General features: G+C 36.3%; 1 pseudogene; it reads right to left on the bottom strand.

The window, feature by feature from the left end:
• Positions 1-2,433: 2,433 nt before the first annotated feature.
• LOC144370022 (LYR motif-containing protein 4 pseudogene) lies at positions 2,434-11,608 on the bottom strand (annotated as a pseudogene).
• Positions 11,609-12,029: the final 421 nt, after the last annotated feature.

Genomic DNA, 12,029 nt, shown 5'->3' with positions numbered 1-12,029 from the left:
AGGGAAAAACACAGAAATTCACATCATTAATATAATGAAACATTGATATCATGTCACGTTTTGTCCACTAGGCCAGAGCTGCCACCACCATCCCATGACATATGGTAAATATCCTTAGGGAATAACACTGGAAGTCCATTGTTGACCTTCTCTCACGAAAGCATACTGCTCCTGGCTTTGCCAGGTGTTTCCTTCGCTCTCTTTCTTCCCCTTTTCCGATAATACACTCTAGAACTACATCAAATGATGAAAAAATTCTTTAGGCCAAAGGGAAACAATACCATGCAGAAACTCAATTCTGAGTTTAAAAATTTCTGAGGAAGAAATTTTTAAAAACCAGATAAAGTCTCTTAGAAAGACAAAGAGTTTCAGTGGATCCCCTAGGAAGCAAATGGTAAGATAGGAGTACAAGAGATTTATTGAGGGTAATGTACACAAAAGTTAAAAAGTAGGCCAAATTAGGCAGAGGAAGCCTTCAGACCACCATGTAAACAGAAACATCTGGGAAAGGCATAGGGAAAGCAGGATTTGGCAGGGAGAGCTCACAAAATCTTAGCCAACCCAACAGGGAACCCTGTGACAAAGAAAGCCCATTAAAAGAGAGCTGCACCATACTAAACTTGTCAAGTCCTGGTGAGCTGCCACGCTCATTCATGTGCTGGGGACTGCCTGGGGAATCACAGCCTCCGTTCTCAAACTGAGGCAGATTCTGAAGTTACTACAGCTTCAGAATCTCAAGGAGCAGCAGTTATTGAAGGTGAATAGCAAGCTTTTTCTTAAAGGGAACTCTGAGCCCATGAGCCCCTCAACTGTTTAAAGTGAAAATAACAATGTAATATGGGAGCTTTAGTATTCAGAGAAATACATTATAACAGCAACAGCACCAGTATGGGGGAGAAGAAACAGAGCCAGGCTGTTGTAAAGCTCATATATGACCCACGAAGTCACAGGATACACTTTAGAAGTAGACAATGACTAGCTGAAGTTACTGAAATCTTCTGAGCCCTGATCTCTAAACAGACTGGCCTCAGGACTCCTTTAGATACTTAAAAATTACTGGGAAAACAAAAGGCTTCTGTTTGGGAAGGTTAAATCTATTAATATTTTCCATGTTAGAAATTAAAGCAAAAATCTTATTTAAAACAAAATAAACTTACTACATGTTAAGATAACATGTTATGAAAAACTATTCTATTACTCAAATATGGGAAAAGAGTGGCATTTATTTTATGCCACTTTTAAGCAACAATAGACTTAAATTAAAATAGAAAAATAGACTTAAATTAAAATTTAAGGGCTGGGGATGTGGCTCAAGCGGTAGCACACTCGCCTAGCATGCATGCGGCCCGGGTTCGATCCTCAGCAGCACCACATACCAACAAAGATGTTGTGTCCGCCGAGAACTAAGAAAAAATAAATAAATGTTAAAATTCTCTCTCTCTCTGTCCCCCTCTCTCTCTCACTCTCTTTAAAATAAATAAAATAAAATAAAATTTAAAACTTTTGTATATCAAAGGATGTTATCCAGAAAGTGAATGACAACCTACAAAATAGGAGTAAATATTTTCAAATTATATATCCAATAAAGCTCTAAACTATTCAGAATATCTAAAGAATTCAACACTAAAACAGCAAAAAAAAAAAAAAAAGACAAACTACCAAAGTTTTTAAATGGTAAAGGACTTATTAGAAGGCAACAAACACATGAAGAGATGTTTGACACTATTATTTGTTAGGGAAATGCAAAAAAAAAAAAAAAAAAAAAAAAAAAAAACCTCACAATCTATTACCACTTCACTCTTTCTAAGGAGGCTGTACTAACAAATGGAATTAAGAAATGTTGGGGATTTGGAGATACTAAAACTCTTCTACAATGTGGGCTAAATGTAAATGGCTTGTGTGGGCTGAAATGTAAATGTTTCAGCCACTATGGAAAAGTGTGTGGTGATTACTCAAAAAATTAAATATATATCTAAAGGAGGTTATGTAATTCAGCTAAATATTGGTAAAATCAGTGTCTAAACCTGGCAGACTGCTCATATTGACACTGATGCGTATTTCTGTGCTTTACTATCATAAACACATAGCTGTGTTTCTTCAATAATCCAAACATATCTATAACTTACATTTGAAATTCATTTAATACATTTGTGCTAATTTCCTTTTATAGATAGTAACACATATGAATGAAAATCAAAGGTCTTATTAAAATGTAAATAAATTTTTATTTCCTATGACCAGATTGGATATATGGAATATGGATAAAATAAATTTACAGAACAGGGGCCAATATTAGGGTAGCAATGGAAAAAAAATCACATCAATTTCTTCCAATAACACCCATTACAGAAATTTTGTTTAATATTGGGTTTTGCTCTAAATATATGTAATTTAAATGATAAAATATTTTATGGTACAAACTAAATCATTGGAGAAGATATAATCATCATCTTTATTACTATTTTAGAAATTTTAATGATAATGTGATTCAGGAATGACACTAAAATACAAGTATGCAAAATGGAAAATAGTTATAGTATTACCGTATGACATAGAGAATTCTTCTCCTTAGTATTGTATAAGAATTGAAAATAGGCACTCAAATATAATTACATGCATATTCATCTGCAACACTACCAACAGTAGTCAAAAAGCCCAAATACCAATTAATAAATGAATAAACAAATTCCAGTGAATGTTTGATGAAATATTGTCATAAACTAGTGATGCATGTTACAATGTGAATGAACCTTGAAAACATTTGTGCTAAATGAAAGAAACCAGGCACAAAATGTCATGCATTTTATGACTCCATTTATATGAATTACCTAGAATAAGAAAACTCATATAGGGAGAAAGCTGATTGGTGGTCCCCAGAGGATGGGAGAGAGATGAATGTGTAACAACTGCTTCATGAGTACAGGTTTGCAAATTACATATCTGGTAAAGCTCCAAGCTGTCTAGAATGTTTAAGAAACTTTTTAAGGACATCTTGGAACTAGATAAGTACCATCAACGAATTACTTTATTTTAAAATGGTTAGTTTTTTTGGTAGAAACTATAAAATTTATATGAGCCTATTCAAACCATAACACACAAATCTTTTTTTAATATTTACTTTTTAGTTTTTTTAGGTAGACACGATATCTTTATTTTATTTTTATGTGGTGCTGAGGATTGAACTCAGTATCTCACGCATGCCCAGCAAGCACTTGAGCCACATCCCCAACCCATGAATCTTGAATCCACTTAACAATGTACACAAAGGAGAATGAGAAATCACTAAATAGGGTCTAGGCCCTATATAAGCTTCCCAGAAGTCAAGTAAGTTATTTAATATACTGCTTCTACATGTTTGGAAAGAATGTATTTTCTAGGATAAAGGTATACAACTGATAATCTTTATAAGCTGTAACATACTCAAGGAGCAGTGGTTCCTCAAACTGACTAAATACTGAAAACATTAGGAGATCTTTAAGAATATATATTAACTCTGTCTCACCTCTCATTCTTTACCAAGTCAGAATCCTCAGGGAGGGAAGTGCTGAGAGATTTGTCTGTTAACAAGGCTCCATTTCTCCAGTCAATCCTGATGGTCACCCAGAGCTGGGCACAGTGCTATAAGCTACAATTCCCTCTCTTTCAGGGTCCAGGCACCACACTGGGGACTGTCAGCAGGAAGAATCTGATGCACAAGGGGTGGGGAGGGGCTTGCTGCCAATCCTTACCTCACACTCTAGCTGGGCTGCAAAGTTCTCCATCTCTGGGTGTATATTCATATGTCTGCCACCTTTTGTCACTGCACTGGGCACAGGTGTAAATTACAGGGTACATCCTGTTTCTCATCACCCTGACCTACTCCCCACTCCCCACACAAAGGGAGTTTTCAGCTCAAGGTGGGACCCTGCCCATGAAGTGAATGTGTGTTACCTTACTGGGGTTATTTGGCACAAAACAAAAGGGAGACAATTTGGTTTATTGTCAAAGCACCAAGAAAAACAAAGTCTGTATATGTTCTATACAAATGGTGATGAGCTACAAGATGAGATGTGATGGAGAGGAGACACAAAAATACATAGCATTATTCTGATAACCTCCCAGCCCTTCATTCAAACACTTAACCAAGAAGGCACAACCATCCTTTTTCACTAAGGCTGAAACAGAAATGGAAACATGACTCAGTTTATCAGCTTCCCCAGGGCAGGCAAAGTGAAAGGGAATTTTCAGCTAGCATTGGGAGCCCCCAGCCTGCACACAGACTGGATGCTGGAGGTTCCCAGCTTCCTAGGTCCTTGGCTTCTCTTGTTTCTTAATGACAAGCTTGTCAGTTGAATAGAGTTGGCCAATATGAATCTGTCAACAAATTATTTCAATGTCTCTTTTGGCTTTATTCACTAGATTTTGAATTTCTACAGGATCCTTTACATTTTTTTCCTCTGAAGGCATCTCTTAATCTCCCAACAGCATACATTATGTAATTATAGGCATTGAAATACTTGCCCTCTCTCAGCATTGCTTGATACAGATCTAACACTTGTATATAGCTTGAGGCTCCCATTTTGGAAAAAGGATAAAAAAAAAAAAAAAAAAAAAAACCCAAACCCCAAACCCCAAATCAACCCCAAATAGGTCCTCTTTGCAGAGGTCTTGAGTTTAACTCAACCCAAATTTCAGCCTATATAAAAATCATGAATGAAATAACTCGTAGCACCAGTCTTTGCCAGTAGGCCAGCCCTCGGCCTATGTGAGCACCACTGCGGCTGGCGTCCAGCATCCCATGCCTGTCTTCATTTCATTTTTGAAAAGGCAATAAAGGCATCTAAACTAGAAAAATACAAATAAAAGTATCCTTATTTGAAGATGATTTCCTATTTAGAAAATCCCAAAGAATTTACATGCAAAAAAAAATCAGATAAAACAAAACCTCCTAGAACTAATGTATAAGTTTAGTAATGTCACAAGATAAAAGATTAACCCATAAAAATCAATTATAGATAATAGTTCTAGGAATGATGTCAGCAAGATGGCAGATTAGGGGGCTGGGGATGTGGCTCAAGCAGTAGCGCGCTCGCCTGGCATGCGTGCAGCCCGGGTTCGATCCTCAGCACCACGTACAACAAATGTTGTGTCTGCTGAAAACTAAAGAAATAAATATTAAAATATTAAAAAAAAGATGGCAGATTAGGTGCTTTTTACCATCATTCCCCAATAAAAGCATCAATTTTGACAATTTCCCAAGGACAAGAATACTTTTGTGGGAGTGTGAGAATCCAGTGAAGCAATTCCAGCCTACTACTCTAGCCAAAAATCCAAGAATAGGTGAATTGAAAAGGGTAAGAAGAGTTTCACTTTATTCATGTCACCCCTCTATGTGGTACAAAGATCAATGTCAAGAGACCCCCTTGGCCTGTAATTTTATCGAGGGGGTAAAAATTAAAGCTTAGTGAATGATCATCTGGCTACCTCAGCCACATATGACATTGCCCAAAAGGCCCATTTCTTTTCTCACACCACTCAGAATACTGAAGTGATTGCTATATATGAATGGCTGGGAAAGACTGGTAGCAGAGAAGAGGGGTCAGACTCTACTAACTACTCCCTAAGTTCCATCAAGTTTATTTCCCCTGAGTCTCTTGGGATGCCTCATCTGTGGATCTTGACCAGCTGGCCCACAGGTGCCCTTAAATGCTCTATGTGCCTCAACTCACCTTTCCCCAGGCCAGCTCCATGAACACATAATGGCAAGTGCAAGAAATTCACACAGATAGGACAACTCTGGAAGACTAGAAGAATTCAAACAAACTTGAGCAAACTAGGATATGATCCTAGGGAAAACAAGCAGGAGGCTCAGCACAAAGCCTGCATTTGCAGGATCAGGAGAAGACAAACATACATACAATGCCCTCATCCCATGACAGAACAAGAGGTGTGAAACAGACACTTCCACAGATGTGAGACACCTCAGAACACCTAGCAGGGATATATGGTGAAGGCATTTCTCTCTCAAAAGGAGTAAAGGCTATTTTTTCAAATGCAAAGACAGCAACAGGAGAATTCAAGGAATTCACACACACAGACACACACACACACACACACACACACACAGACACACACACACACACACACACACACACACACGATGAAATTAGACACCATCACAGGAACATAAAATTTTAGGAACCACCTCCAAAGAAATACCATCTAAAAATTACCTGATAAAAAAATTCAAAATAAGTATTTTAAGAAAGCTCAGTGGGCTACAAAATAACTCAACAAAATAAGAAAAACAAAACATGAATAAAACTAGAAATTCAATTAAAAGACAGAAAACATTTAAAAAGCCAAATAGAAATTCTAGAGCTATAGAACAGAACAAATGAAGTAAAAGACTTAATACAGAGCATCAAGATCAGGCCTGGCCAGGAAAAGGAAAAACAAATCTATGAACACCAAGGCAGGTCACTTGAAAAACTTCAGACAAAAGAAAACAAATGAAGAACGTTTACAGGATTGATGAGATACTATCAAGGGAGCTAACACTCACAATTTGAGAGTCATCGAAAGAAAAGAGACAAAGAGGCAGAAGGCTTATCAGGAGAGACATGAACATCCACGTATATGATACTCAAAGTCTTCAATATTTCATCAAAACATATCATAATGAAACTGTTAAAAGATAAACTAAAGAGTATCTTGAAACATTTGTAATCCCAGCAACTTGGGAGGCTGAGGCAGGAGAATCGCAAGTTTCAGGGCAACCTCAAAACCTTAGGAAGGCCCTAAGCAATTCAGTGAGACCCTCTCAAAATAAAAATTAAAAGGGCTAGGGATGTGGCTCCATGGACAGAGCCCCTGGGTTCAATCTAGTAATAAAAAAATTACTAAAATAATAAACAAACAAATAAATAAATAAGAAAGAAAAGTGGAGGAAAAATTCTATATCCAACAAAATTGTCCTTCAAAAAAAAAAAAACCAACAACCTTGGTCATCTTAATTGATGCAGAAAGAACAGCTGACAAGATTCAACATCCTTTCATGTTAGGAAAAAAACTTCAACAAACTAAGAATAGAAAGAAGATACTACAATATAGTAAAGATAATTTTTGACTAACATCATACTAAATGGTGAAAGACTAAATGCTTTTCCTCTAAAATCAGGAAGAAAGCAAAGATGCCCACTCTCATCACTTCTATTCAACAGAGTACTAGTAGTCCTAGCCAGAGCAATTAGGCTAAGAAAAAAAAAAAACAATAAAAGCATCCGATTGGAAAGAAAGAAGTCAAATTGTCTCTATTTAAAGACTGCATGATCTCATACGTAGAAAACCTTCAAGATTCCACTCCCCCCCCAAAAAAAAGCCTTATTAAAACCAAATTCATCACATCTGAAGAAACACACAAAAATCAATTGTATTCCTGTACAATAACAACAAGCAATCAAAAAGGAAATAAAGTGATTTTAATTACAATAGTATCATATGGAATAAAAAAATCATGAAAGACTTAGATAAGAAGGCAAAAAAACTGTACACTGAAAACTACTATATACACTGCTGAAAGAATTAAAGAAGACACTAATAAATGGAATGATATCTTATGTTCATGAATCTGAGAACTTAATATTGCTAAAACATTATTGCTACAAAAGCAATTTACAGATTTAATGCAATCCTTACCAAGATGCCATTGATTATATTTTTAAAATTTTTTTCTATATTTTTTAGTTGTGGAAGGACACAATACCTTTATCTTGTTTATTTATTTTTACGTGGTGCTGAGGATCATACCCAGTGCCTCACACATGCTAGGCAAGTGCTTTACCACTGAGTTACAACCCCAGCCCTTGATTATATTTTTCAAAAAAAAGAAAAATACATCCCCAGATTCATGTGAAGTCTCAGGGACCCTGAACAGCAAAAGCAATTTTGAAGGATTAAAAAAAAGAAAACAGAGTTGGAAGTCTCTTATTTCCTGATTTTGAAACCCACCTATAAAGCTATAGTGGTCAGAATGGTGCAATACTGGCAAAAAGAGACTTACAGACCAATGGAATATGATAATCCAGAAATGAATCCTTGTATATATTATGGCCAAAAGATTTTCAACTAAGGTGGTAAGAGCAGCCAATGAGGACAGTCTTTTCAACAAAGAAGGCTGGGAAGTTTGAATATCTCTGTACAAAGGAGTGGAGTGGAGCCCTTAATTTATGCTGTATTTGAAAAATAAATTAAAATGGATTAAAGGCCTAAACATAAGGGGAAGAGGTATTTTTAAAAGTCTTAAAAAGAAAAACAGGGGGAAAGCTTCAAGAAATTTGCTATGGGCTAAACTGTATCCCCCTAAAAAGTATATTTTGAACTCTCAATGTGGTAGTTTTAGGGGCTAAATCCCTCAAGAGATAATGAAGTTTAGATGTAATTATAACAGTGCAGTCCTCATGATGGAATTAGTGCTCTCATAAAGGAAAGGAAGAGACACTGAGCAACTTCTCTCTCCCCAGAAACCAAACCAGCCATCTTCTTGATCTTGAACTTTTACAGTTTCCAAAATTTAAGAAGTAAATACCTGTAGTTTAAGTTACCTAACCTGTAGTATTCAGTGATGGTGGCCTCTGAAGACAAATATGACATTGAATCTGATTAAGTACTTGTATCCAGAATTCACAAAGATTTCTTATAACTCAATAACAAAAAGTTGGGGATGGGGGAAACAATCAAAAGATGTAAGCAAATATATCATCAAAAGAAGATACAAGAGGGGCTGGGGATGTGGCTCAAGCGGTAGCGCGCTCGCCTGGCATGCGTGCGGCCCGGATTCGATCCTCAGCACCACATACCAACAAAGATGTTGTGTCCGCCAGTAACTAAAAAATAAATATTAAAAAATTCTCTCTCTCTCACTCTCTCTCTAAAAAAAAAAAAAGATACAAGAATGGCTAATAAGTCCATGCAAAAATACTTAATGTAATTAATCATTATGGAAATGGACACTGAAACTCAGGTATTACTACATATCCAACAGAATAGCTATAATCAAGAAAAAAGAAAATACCATAAAATAGAACCTCATATATTGCTGTTGTACAACCACATTGGAAGAATTTGATAGTTTCTTAGAAGGTTAAACAGTACTGTATGACACAGAAAGTCCACTCCTGGGTATTTCTTGTAGAGAAATTAAAACAGATATTTTTAGAAAATATTGAACAAAAATGTTCATAGCAGCATTAATCATAAGAACCAAACCTAGGGCTGGGGATTTGGCTCAAGCGGTAGCGCGCTTGCCTCGCATGCGTGCGGCCCGGGTTCGATCCTCAGCACCACATACCAACAAAGATGTTGTGTCCGCCGAGAACTAAAAAATAAAATATTAAAAATTCTCTCTCTCTCTCCTCTCTCACTCTCTTTAAAAAAAAAAAAAATAAGAACCAAACCTAGAAAAATACCTAAATGTCCATCAACTGTCAAAAGTATAAACAAAATTTAGAATTCATATAACAGAATACTACTTGGCAATAAAAAGGAACAATGTATACATTGCATCAGGAATGAACCTTTAAAATATGCTAAGGGAGAGAAACCATATGCAAAGTACACATTGAGTGACTCTCTTGGTGCCCATATTACCATTCCCCTAATAACAAAAGAATTATGTGTCAGCCAGATATTTTTTCTTCAGTGGAGTCTTCTAGTAATGGAAATATTTTCCCACAATTAAAGATATCCTCTGCTCTGCCATTCACCATTCTGTCTTCCATCCTCTATATTAGGATATCTAAGATATTGAAATAATCATTATAAGATTAATTAGGAACCTTATCTGCAATCTTTTGAAATATTAGACAAATGTATTAGACCTCAAAGTTTGTGCGTCTTTTCAAATTTTTCCTACTCCTTTCTCATTTTGGTCAGAGTCCCCTCTGCTGAATCATTCTTCTTTCAAGTTTGAGTAAAACAACATACTTTTACTATCCTTCTAGTATTTGGCTTCTTAAGCAACTGCCAGTGGGCTGTGCTATCATTTGTATGATGATCCCCAAATGTCCCATTGTGTTAAAGGTTTGATCCGCAGAGTGGTGCTACTGGCAGGTAGGAGGACCCTTAGGAGGTGGGCTTAGTGGTGGCCCTTAGCTCATTGGGGGAATGCCCTTATAAGAAATTATAGGACCTAAGCTCTTTCTCTCTGATTCCGCATTTATCCAGTGAGCAGTTTGCTTAACCACACGTCCACCCTGATGTACCTTACTGAGGCCCAAAATAATGGGGCCACTCAATCATGGACTTGAACCTTCAGTACCATGTGCCAAACTAAACTTTTCTAAGTCATTTTAGTCGGATTTTTCATCAATGTGACCAAAAGACCTAACAAAAACAATTAAAGGAGGAAAAGTTTATGTGGCTCAGTTTCAGAGGTCTCAGTCCATAGATGGCCAGCTCCATAGCTCTGGGCCCGAGGTGAGAGAACATCATGAAAGAGTGTTGTGAAGGAGGAAAAAAGGCAACAAAGAAGCAGAGAGAGCTCTGCTTACTAGGGACAAAATATAAATCCCAAAGGCACACTCCCAGTGACCTACTTCTTCCACCCACACCCTGCTTCTCTATGGTTAATGTGCAGTTAATATATATCAGTGATTATGTTAAGATTCTCATACCCAATCATTTCAAGTCTTAACCTTCTTTCTTTTGGTGGACACATCATATTCAAACCATAACATTAATTAACTGCCTCATATATTTTGACAGAAAGCTGACTAACACAGTCTGAATGATAGAACCTGAAAGTTTAGAGAGGTTAACTCTCATTGAGGACCTAGGACTAATATGTCCAAGACTAGTTTTTAAAAAATAACATTCTTTAAAAAGAAACTTATGGGTTGCGTGTAAAATTCATGAAGAAATGCATATAACCTAGAATAGCAAAAACAATTTTGAAAAAAAAGTTAACATATGATTCAATAGTCAGACTTTGACAGGCTGAGTCAATTTGAGTCAAATTGAGACAAACTGACTCAGTTAACAAAAACAAGATAAAGAATGGAGCTGGGCATATTTTAAGAAGCAAAGGGTATGAATACAGGCAGTTCTTGGCCTGCATAGTACTATATTAATGCAAGCTTATTCATTCATACTGGGACCTTGTTTTCACTTTGAATAGTTCTCTAAAAGGCAAAGTAAAAAACAAAAACAACAACAACAAAAAAACAGGGTTCCTATGTACATAAATTTCTGTTAACAAGGCACCAAAGTGAGAACTGCATGTCCATGTACACAGGTGTGTGACACTGTTATTGGGCAATTGTCATGTTAAATATGCTCAAATTAAGTGCTCTGGGTAGCATACCTAGGTATATAATTTTTCATTTAAGAAACTTAATAGTTTTATTTTAAAACCCTGCTTTTCAGTATTTCATTGTTAATCCTAAATGATTCTATTTAAGGATAGTAAATTCTATACTAGGGTAACTACAGAGGTTCAAAATTTTGCAGTTACCATTCAAGAACACAAAAATGTATCTTAAAATTTTAGTTGCTGAATACCTAGAGCTACCATTTCTGCTAATATAGTAGAACACTGAAATCTTACCCATTTAAACTAACTGTATTTCTAATTGTGTGGAAAATGTCATTAGTATTTTGGTAGAGATTGTATTCAATCTGTAGATCAATTTGAGTAATATCAACATTTTAACAATATTTATTCTTCCAAACCATGAACATGGGATATCTTTCACCTGATTTCCTTAACTCTTGTGAGGAAAGTGGGTAAACAGCTGTTCAAACTCATGTTTCCGTGGGGGTGCCAAACACTGAAGCATCACACAGCTGCCATCTTGCTGTCTACCCTTTTCTGAGTGCAGTGGAGTTCAAACTTGCTTACATACCTGTCTTAATTTAAAGCATCAAACTTAGGATGATTTAAATTTCCAAAGGGCTTAGCTCATATCAGCACCAGGAAAGGTGGCTCGAAGTCTACACATTGTTTGGTCTTTGCTAGCTGCCACTTCTAAGAGCCAGGTGTCTGACATGAT

This window comes from Ictidomys tridecemlineatus, chromosome 13, assembly GCF_052094955.1.
Source record: "Ictidomys tridecemlineatus isolate mIctTri1 chromosome 13, mIctTri1.hap1, whole genome shotgun sequence".
Classification (NCBI taxonomy): Eukaryota; Metazoa; Chordata; class Mammalia; order Rodentia; family Sciuridae; genus Ictidomys; species Ictidomys tridecemlineatus.
The sequence above is the reverse complement of the archived record's forward strand: the minus strand, read 5'-3'. Positions and strand labels throughout refer to the sequence as shown.